This window comes from Vigna angularis, chromosome 2 (assembly GCF_016808095.1).
Source record: "Vigna angularis cultivar LongXiaoDou No.4 chromosome 2, ASM1680809v1, whole genome shotgun sequence".
Lineage (NCBI taxonomy): Eukaryota > Viridiplantae > Streptophyta > Magnoliopsida > Fabales > Fabaceae > Vigna > Vigna angularis.
In genome coordinates, this window is record NC_068971.1 from 20,286,589 (window position 1) to 20,294,467 (window position 7,879).

Here is a 7,879-nt window from a genome sequence, read left to right on the forward strand (position 1 = left end):
CAAAGGCCAACGTAATAGCCAACCAGCCCAACCACTGATAAAGACGGACGCTCCACAAATGAACGCCCCTCGCACTCACGGTCAAAATTTCATCTGGTTCTAAACCAGACGTTCACTACGTGCACTAGGGCTTGGGGGACTTGTGTACCATATGGACCGGCCGGTTCGAATGCAGTCCCCTAGACTTAGCCAACCACCGGCGTTTCTCCCATCTCTTACTCTCAATAGCGTAGGAGGGCGGCTGTTCGCGTGGAAACTCACCTCACACGCTATGTAACCTGACTGCCCGTTCTCTTATCTTGAAAGTAACGCCGGTTTACCGTATGGACGGCCGTTCTCGACCGGCCGATAGGTAAATCAGGTAGTTAAGACAAAGATTAAGGTAAATCAGGATTAGAGCTATTAGGCTGGAGTTGGGCCGTGATTAATTTTTCACTAATCCCAAGCCCATAGCAAAAACTATGAATAGAGGTCAGAGGTAAGTGGTAGGCAGGTTGCATTTACTACGCATTCATTACTGTTTCATCAAATCGTCAACAGTTTTCGTACTGACTTTGGCATCGGAGAATCTTTGACAGGTTCCCCCTGGACGGTAGGAGGGGACAACGAAGTTTGGAGCGAGATCGAACGGCAAGGCGACAAGAGGACAAATTGTGGAGGCATTTGGTAACTTAGCCCCAAATAATCGAAACATTTTGGCGCCCACCGTGGGGCCGAGTTACTTAAAACCCAATGGTGACCACGAGAAACATCGAATGTTAGAGATGTTTAGAGATGCCCACAATGCAGGGGAGCGCCCTTACAGGTTGGGCGAGCACATTTGGAACTCTTTACTTGCTCATTGGAATTTAGCATAGTTTCGCAATAAGTGTGTTACAGCCCAGAGGAACAGAGCTTCTGAAAAGGGTGGCACCCTGCATACTGGTGGGTCGATCACAGTTCATGAGCATGTCATTTGTATGGTAAACCTTCATTACTTTTTTGTTTCTTTCATATATAACTTATGTATTTTCTATTTCATGTACACTTCTAACTCTAAACTATGTTAAAGGCACAAGCTCTAGGATGAGTGGTCCATGTTGATGAGGTCTTTGCACAAACTCATGTTAAGAAGGGAACTAATGAATTCATTTATGAAAGATCTCGAAAGACTCATGTAAGCAAATAAGACTGCTACTATTAGTAATGGTATCATTCCCTAACATTGTTTTTAATGTTTGAACAGGAAGAATTTTCTACGAGACTTTCATAGGTTAGATTCAAACATGGGTCAACTCCTACACCGAATGATGCGAGTAATGAGGACAACGACATTCGTAGGACATAGTGTTGGGTCGATGTCGTTGGTGGGAAGAAAAAGGGATAAGTGTACGGTGCAGGACAACTTGCTGCAAACTATATAGCATCAAGAGGAGGTACTATGAAGCACCAACCTTCTTTTTCTACCACTACTGCTGACGAGGTTGTTGTCCGCCTCACGCAGGCACTATAGCAACATGACCAGGAAATCACTGATTTGAGAGCGGAGTTTACAAACTTTAAGGCCCTAGTCATGATATTGCTTCTTGAAACTTCAGAGCTTTAGTTCACCTGTCGTCCTAGAGCAACCCACATCAGTCCAGCCCACTCCAGTCCAGTCCACAGTAGTCCAGCCCACACCAGGCCAACCATCTACAGAGTAGCAGGATGATGAAGATCATTTTGATAATGACTATGTAGATTATTATAATCTTCTTTTGTTTTTGAACATAGTTGTTAGAACATTTGGATGTTAAAACATTATAATTATGCTATATTACATTTGCTCATGTCTTTCAAACATATACATTAGTTTACATTTGCTCATGTCTTTCAAACATATAGATTGGTTTAGATTAACATATTGTTTTATGTTTTACTTATTGCTCATGTCAATAAGGGTATACATTCATCGTTCAGGGTTTTCTAAACTTGATTGTCTTTTTCCCATTATTCCATATCTTAATTATACTTCTCATTTTAATTCTAAGTTCCAAGTATGTCCGGCCTCTTCTAAAGCTAAAGTCCATGATCCCAAAACCCCATGAAGTAGATTGGGATAAGATTAGAGTTGGGTTAACCTCTTGGATATTGTGCATATGATGTAAGATGGTAATTTATTATGTTTGTATTTGTATGTACACATGAGAAACTGATACAAATTAAAACTCGTTTATTTTATTCTAGTTTATCTTTATAACTGATTCAAATTAAATCTGGTTTATTTTATATTTAGTTTATTACATGATCTTCATTTAAATTGAAACATAAATCTAAGATTTCAAATATCATACTGAACACAATTGAAACTGGAAGTTTTAGAAGCAACTTAGCAGTTAAATTCAGTATACACCTTTTATTTACACAAATAACTTAAAATTGTTGAATATGCAAATGAGCGTGATCTATTTCAAATCGGTAAAGGAGCATGGTTGGAGACAATTTGCGTAGATTCAAATAAATCGGTATTTAAGTTAAAGATTTTTGTTTTTTTAATATAATTTAATATTTAAATTTTATAGGTGATTGATATCTCTATTCATTATGAATTCAATCTAAATAAGCTTAATTTTTAGTTGGTTGGATTCATTTTTTAATTATGTATATTTTTTTAACCCAAATTAACTCATAAATTTTAACCGCTCAATATTATGGAACTTCAACTTCAAGTACATCCCATCAGTTAGATAGAATTATACATTAAATATAGTACATTAAATTGCTGTGTCACTAAAAGATAATAAGAATAACGTAACATCGTTTCCCTCGTGTTACTCTTATTTACGTAAGACGACATAATACATAGAAAACTGTTATTAAATCTATAAAACTAGAAAATGATATTAAATTTATAAGAAAAAATTATAAATATAAAACTTAAAATTAGTAATAAAATAATTTATATTTGTAGTTATAAAATCAATAACAAAAAATATAAAAAAAAAATATTACCAAACAATTAAAAAAATCCCTTTTATATATTTATAAATTATGGATAATAAAATATAATAATAATAATAATAATATCAATATTTATATGTAATCATTAAAGGTTAATAATAATAAGATAAATAACTCAATAAAATAAATAATGAAGTAATAAAAATTTTAATTTACCAACTATTTTATGATCATACAATTTTATCTATTAAAATAATTTTTTTAACATTTACATAAATGAAATTATTCATAAAAAAACATGTTTTAAATTTCTTAACCATCTTTCTTAATAATCTTATTTTTAACTTCCTTTATATATATATATATATATATATATATATATATATATATATATATATATATATATATATATATATATATATATATGTGGGGTTTGCTAACGCACGTATGTCTGTTTTTCGGTTGGTACATTTTAGCAATGTGTATCGGGTTTTAGTAGACAAAAATACCCTTATATATCATGAATTCTAAGTTTTAATGTTAAGGGTATTTTAATAATTTTGATTCTCAAAACTAAAAAAAAAAAGAGAAACGTCCAAACTCTTGCTCACCTCTCTCATTCCTCTCAACCTTTTCTATTTCATCTCTCACACTTCAACCTTTTCTCTGTCATCCTTACTGTAGTCCCAATTGAAAAAATCAGAAACACTTGTCGTTAAACAATTTGACTTTGTAAAGAGTTGAGTCATTGACATATTCACCTTCAGACAAAGGTTCATTTAAGATCTCTTCAATTTCACCATCTTCACTAACCTCTCTAATTTCATCATCTGCATATGTTGAATCATCATCTCTAAAAAAACACTTCAGGCCAATTATCAATTCCTTCAGATGTCATTATGCTTGTGAAAATTAGATAAAATTATATACGACAAAAATTATAAAATGAAAATTCATTATAAAATCATTTTTTTTAAGAAATTGTTTAACAACGAGTGTTTCTGATTTTTTTTCAGGCCAATTACCAATTCCTTTGATGTCATTATGCGTGTGAAAATTAGATAAAATTAGATAAGACAAAAATTATAAAATGAAAACCCATTATAAAATCATTTTTTGTAAGAAATTGTTTAAGAGCGAGTATTTCTGATTTTTTTCAGGTCAATTACCAATTCCTTTATACTTGTGAAAATTGGATAAAATTAGATAAGACAAAAATTATAAAATGAAAACTCATTATAAAATCATTTTTTGTAAGATTGTTTAACAGCCAGTGTTTCTGATTTTTTTCAGTTGGGGCTACATAGGATGATAGAGAAAATGTTGGAGTGAGAGAGATGAAAAAGAAAGGATTGAGAGGAATGAGGGAGGTGAATAGGGCTGGGCAGAATTAACTTAAAATACTTAAACTATAGTTAATCCATACTTTTTTAAACTTAAAAAACTAATAATACAGTTAACTAAAAACCAATTAACTAATTAATAGTACAGTTTAAAAATACTAAACTATTTTATATTAAGTACAGTTAACTGCAGTGTAGTTTAGGTTTATACATCCTTTCCCAATCACAGTTTCATTTTGCTTTCTGCCTTACATCTCACTCGATGCTGCTGTTGAAGGTTGCCGTTGTTGAAGGCTGCCATCGAGGTTACCGCTGGTGAAGGTTCGCCACCGTCGAAGGTCTGCCGTCGTCGAAGGTTCGCCGTCGTTGAAGGTTCGCCGCCGTTGAAGGTTCGCCGTCGTCAGAGGCTCACCGCTGTTGAAGGTTTTGCCGCACTCTACCGTCGCCGAACTGTCGAAGGTTCTACCACCATCGTCGAACACTTTTGAGAACACTTCTCCTAAGGTTCTCTTGTAGCTTTCCCTTCTTCACTGTTTGGCAAATGCTGTTTGTTTGAGGTTTGAGTCAGTAGTTCTTTCTTTCTCTCTCAGAGTGTTTGGTTGGAATTTTTATATTACAGGTTTGATGATTCTAGTAAACGTGTACATCGATGCTTGTTGATTCTATTTGAATATTTCGCCATTGCATTCACAATGCAGTTTGATATTGATTCAATGAAGGCACAATAGAAAAGTAACATCCAATGTTTTCAAACACTTAATTAGCACAACCTTCACTTTTCTTTATCTCTGTTTTCTGATTAAATCGTACCACTTACCATGTTTACTTATTTTTATCTTTTTCATAAGTGTCAAACTGCATTTTCAATGTCCAAAATCATTTTAGAAAACAAATAAGGACAAAAGTCATGTGATTTTCATTAAATTTTTTGTTGTATTCTCCTATTAAATTGGATTTTACCAAAAGCATTTTAAAGAATTACATCTTTCTCTAAATAGAAAAAACAAAATTAGCCTTGTAGTAGCCCTTTTATTCTCTTACACAATGAGGTTGAAACTATTGATTTTTGGCTAAGAACAGAAGGTGGGATAGTTGAGGGCGTTGTTGTTTAATGCTTCTGGCTAGAAATACTTAGGATACAAGTTTTTGTGACTGAATAATAACAAAATCAAACGAAAATGCAGATGAGTTCTTAGAGGGAATCTGCAGAATTATGAGGTTCTGAAACGAATTTATATAAAAGAGAGTTCTTTATTTAAAGTGATTATCGGTGACAAAGTTTTAAAATGAAACACGCACTCAATTTCAGATGGTACTTTAAAGTTGAACTAAAAATGTAGAGTTGATGATGTTTGAAAATATGAAGCACTGTAGTACAAAAAAGGCTCTCAAGTATGAAGTAAATATCAAGTATGAAGTAAGCTTAATTAATACATGTTCTTCATCGGCTAAAGCTTATATATAAATTATATAAATTATACATTGTTTTTCCTCTAATTATGAATTCTAATAATGTATTTGCCATCTCTTGTAACATTGTTTTTCTGCTTTATTTCTGTAAGCTGTCGGCCAAGTCAAAATATAATTTTGTAATGTTTTTTTTTCTCTGTAGAGTATATCCTCTGCACAGGCTAAAAGATTCACAAAATTCAGGGAAAGGAAAGGGCTTATTGAGAAAGATGTGGTAAGCTAGTGGAATAGATTTTAAATTTGAATGACTATAAATGAACAAATAAAAGATGCTAATGCAGTTTTAATTATCTTGTGCTTTTGAAGGTGAGAACTGATAGATCGATCCTTTCAAATATTCTACGAGATATACTGTTGACCTATTCATTTTACAACTTTGATCTTGGTTATTGCCAGGTAACTATGTCGTGCATTTTGGACTTAATTTTAATTGCTGTGAATATTATATATCTGGAATATATAAATGATGTACTCCTCTTACTTTAAGAACTAGTTTTTTGGATTCAGTAAGGTAAAACTCAAATTTTTAAGAGCTAAACTTATCTGCACTGAACCATCATGCATCTGTTATCAGTAATTTAATTGAAAAACTAATAATAGCTAATAGCCCCTGTACTATTTTTTTAGCTAATAATACGCAAATTTTAGAAGACCCTTGTGAAGATATAAATTTATTCAATATAGGAAAGATCCTTTTGTCAAATGGAGATTTAGATTCCATACTTAAGTCCATTACATACAATAATTAGAATAGCAGTAGCAGTGTTTGCTGTTGTTTAGGTTACATAACATGTTACAAAGCTATATCATCGTCATTTAGATTTTTTCAGATCCTATATCATCATCATCATTTACAAAGCTACCATGTATTGACTACTGTTGATTAATATTACTATATATCCTAACTTTGTTTGTGCATGTTTTCATTCTACACAGTTTGGTTTGAAAAGGATTATGTGCTGGAGTTTAAGTTACATTGATTGAATTCAGTTACATTGATTGAATTTAGATGATGGCACATATCATGAATCAGGATCGTTTCACTTATTGGTGTGTATAGCTCCTTTGGACCCGTTGTAGCTCTCTCCTGGTAGTTGAAATTCTGTCCAGAAAATTTCTCCTCTCAACAGTTTCCAAGATGTCACAGCTAGTATTGTTTTCCTTTGGCCATGACTAGGGACCCTCTTTTATTTGTATCTTCTATATGTCATTTTAGAAATGTCTCATAAATTTTGGAGAGACAACTTCGAAGATCTTGCTAGCGTTTCATAATTGCAATCTTCAATTTCTTCATTTCTTGATGATGTAAGCTGTATTTTGGAACAGATACTTCAGAACTTGTTTTTCTCCCTTCTATGTTTGTTGCTGCATTTCTTTTTTGCACTTTTTGTCAGTTGAATGGGTGCGGGGAGTGCATTCTACAGTATGCATATTAGAATAAAGTGAATTCTTGTACACATTTGGTATGCCAATAGTTTTTTACTCTATAAATATAAATTCTTATGGATCTTAACATATTCATAGAAGATTATCTTAATTCTTGAGTAATGAACTATAGGAATATCAAACTATTCAAAGTTTTTATCAGGATGAAGTGTTGAATCTTATGTTTATTTTGGAGCAATGCACATTTCATTATAATTTTTTTGAACTTTCTGTTTATTTTCAGAGCAAAAGAAACAAAAAGTTTCTGAAATAAAGACTGGAATTGATGAAGCTGAAGCTTTGGTACTTCTTTTTCTTCTGCATTGGAAAGCTGTATTTATTTTCTCTGTAGTCTGGTTCAGATGGTTTATTTAATGAATCTGTAGATTCGAAAAATGGACCTCGAGGCAAGAAGTTTGCAGCCAAACGTCAAGGGTGTGCTTCTTGCTAAGTTGCGGGAGTATAAATCAGATCTAAACAATCTTCTCATGTTTAATTTACAGGATGAAGTGCAGTTTTATTAATACAATTTTACTAGTTAGTGCTATAGTTGTTAGTGTTGTATAGTTAGTGCAGTTCTTGGTTAAAATTAGTATAATTCAGTTCAAAATTAGTATAGTTAGTAGTTTAGTTCAGTTCATAGTGTAGTTTAGTACAGTTAAGTATAGTTCAGTTCAGTACAGTTTAATAAAACAAAAACAATTCAGTTCAGTTTTTTTGAA

General features: G+C 32.5%; 1 long non-coding RNA gene across 1 annotated transcript; it reads left to right on the forward strand.

Annotated features, from left to right (window-relative positions):
• Positions 1–4,737: 4,737 nt before the first annotated feature.
• On the forward strand, positions 4,738–7,634 carry LOC128195600 (uncharacterized). The gene is made up of 5 exons (XR_008247269.1): positions 4,738–4,766; positions 5,875–5,946; positions 6,039–6,128; positions 7,402–7,460; positions 7,544–7,634. It is a non-coding gene; the product is annotated as an uncharacterized LOC128195600 (long non-coding RNA).
• Positions 7,635–7,879: the final 245 nt, after the last annotated feature.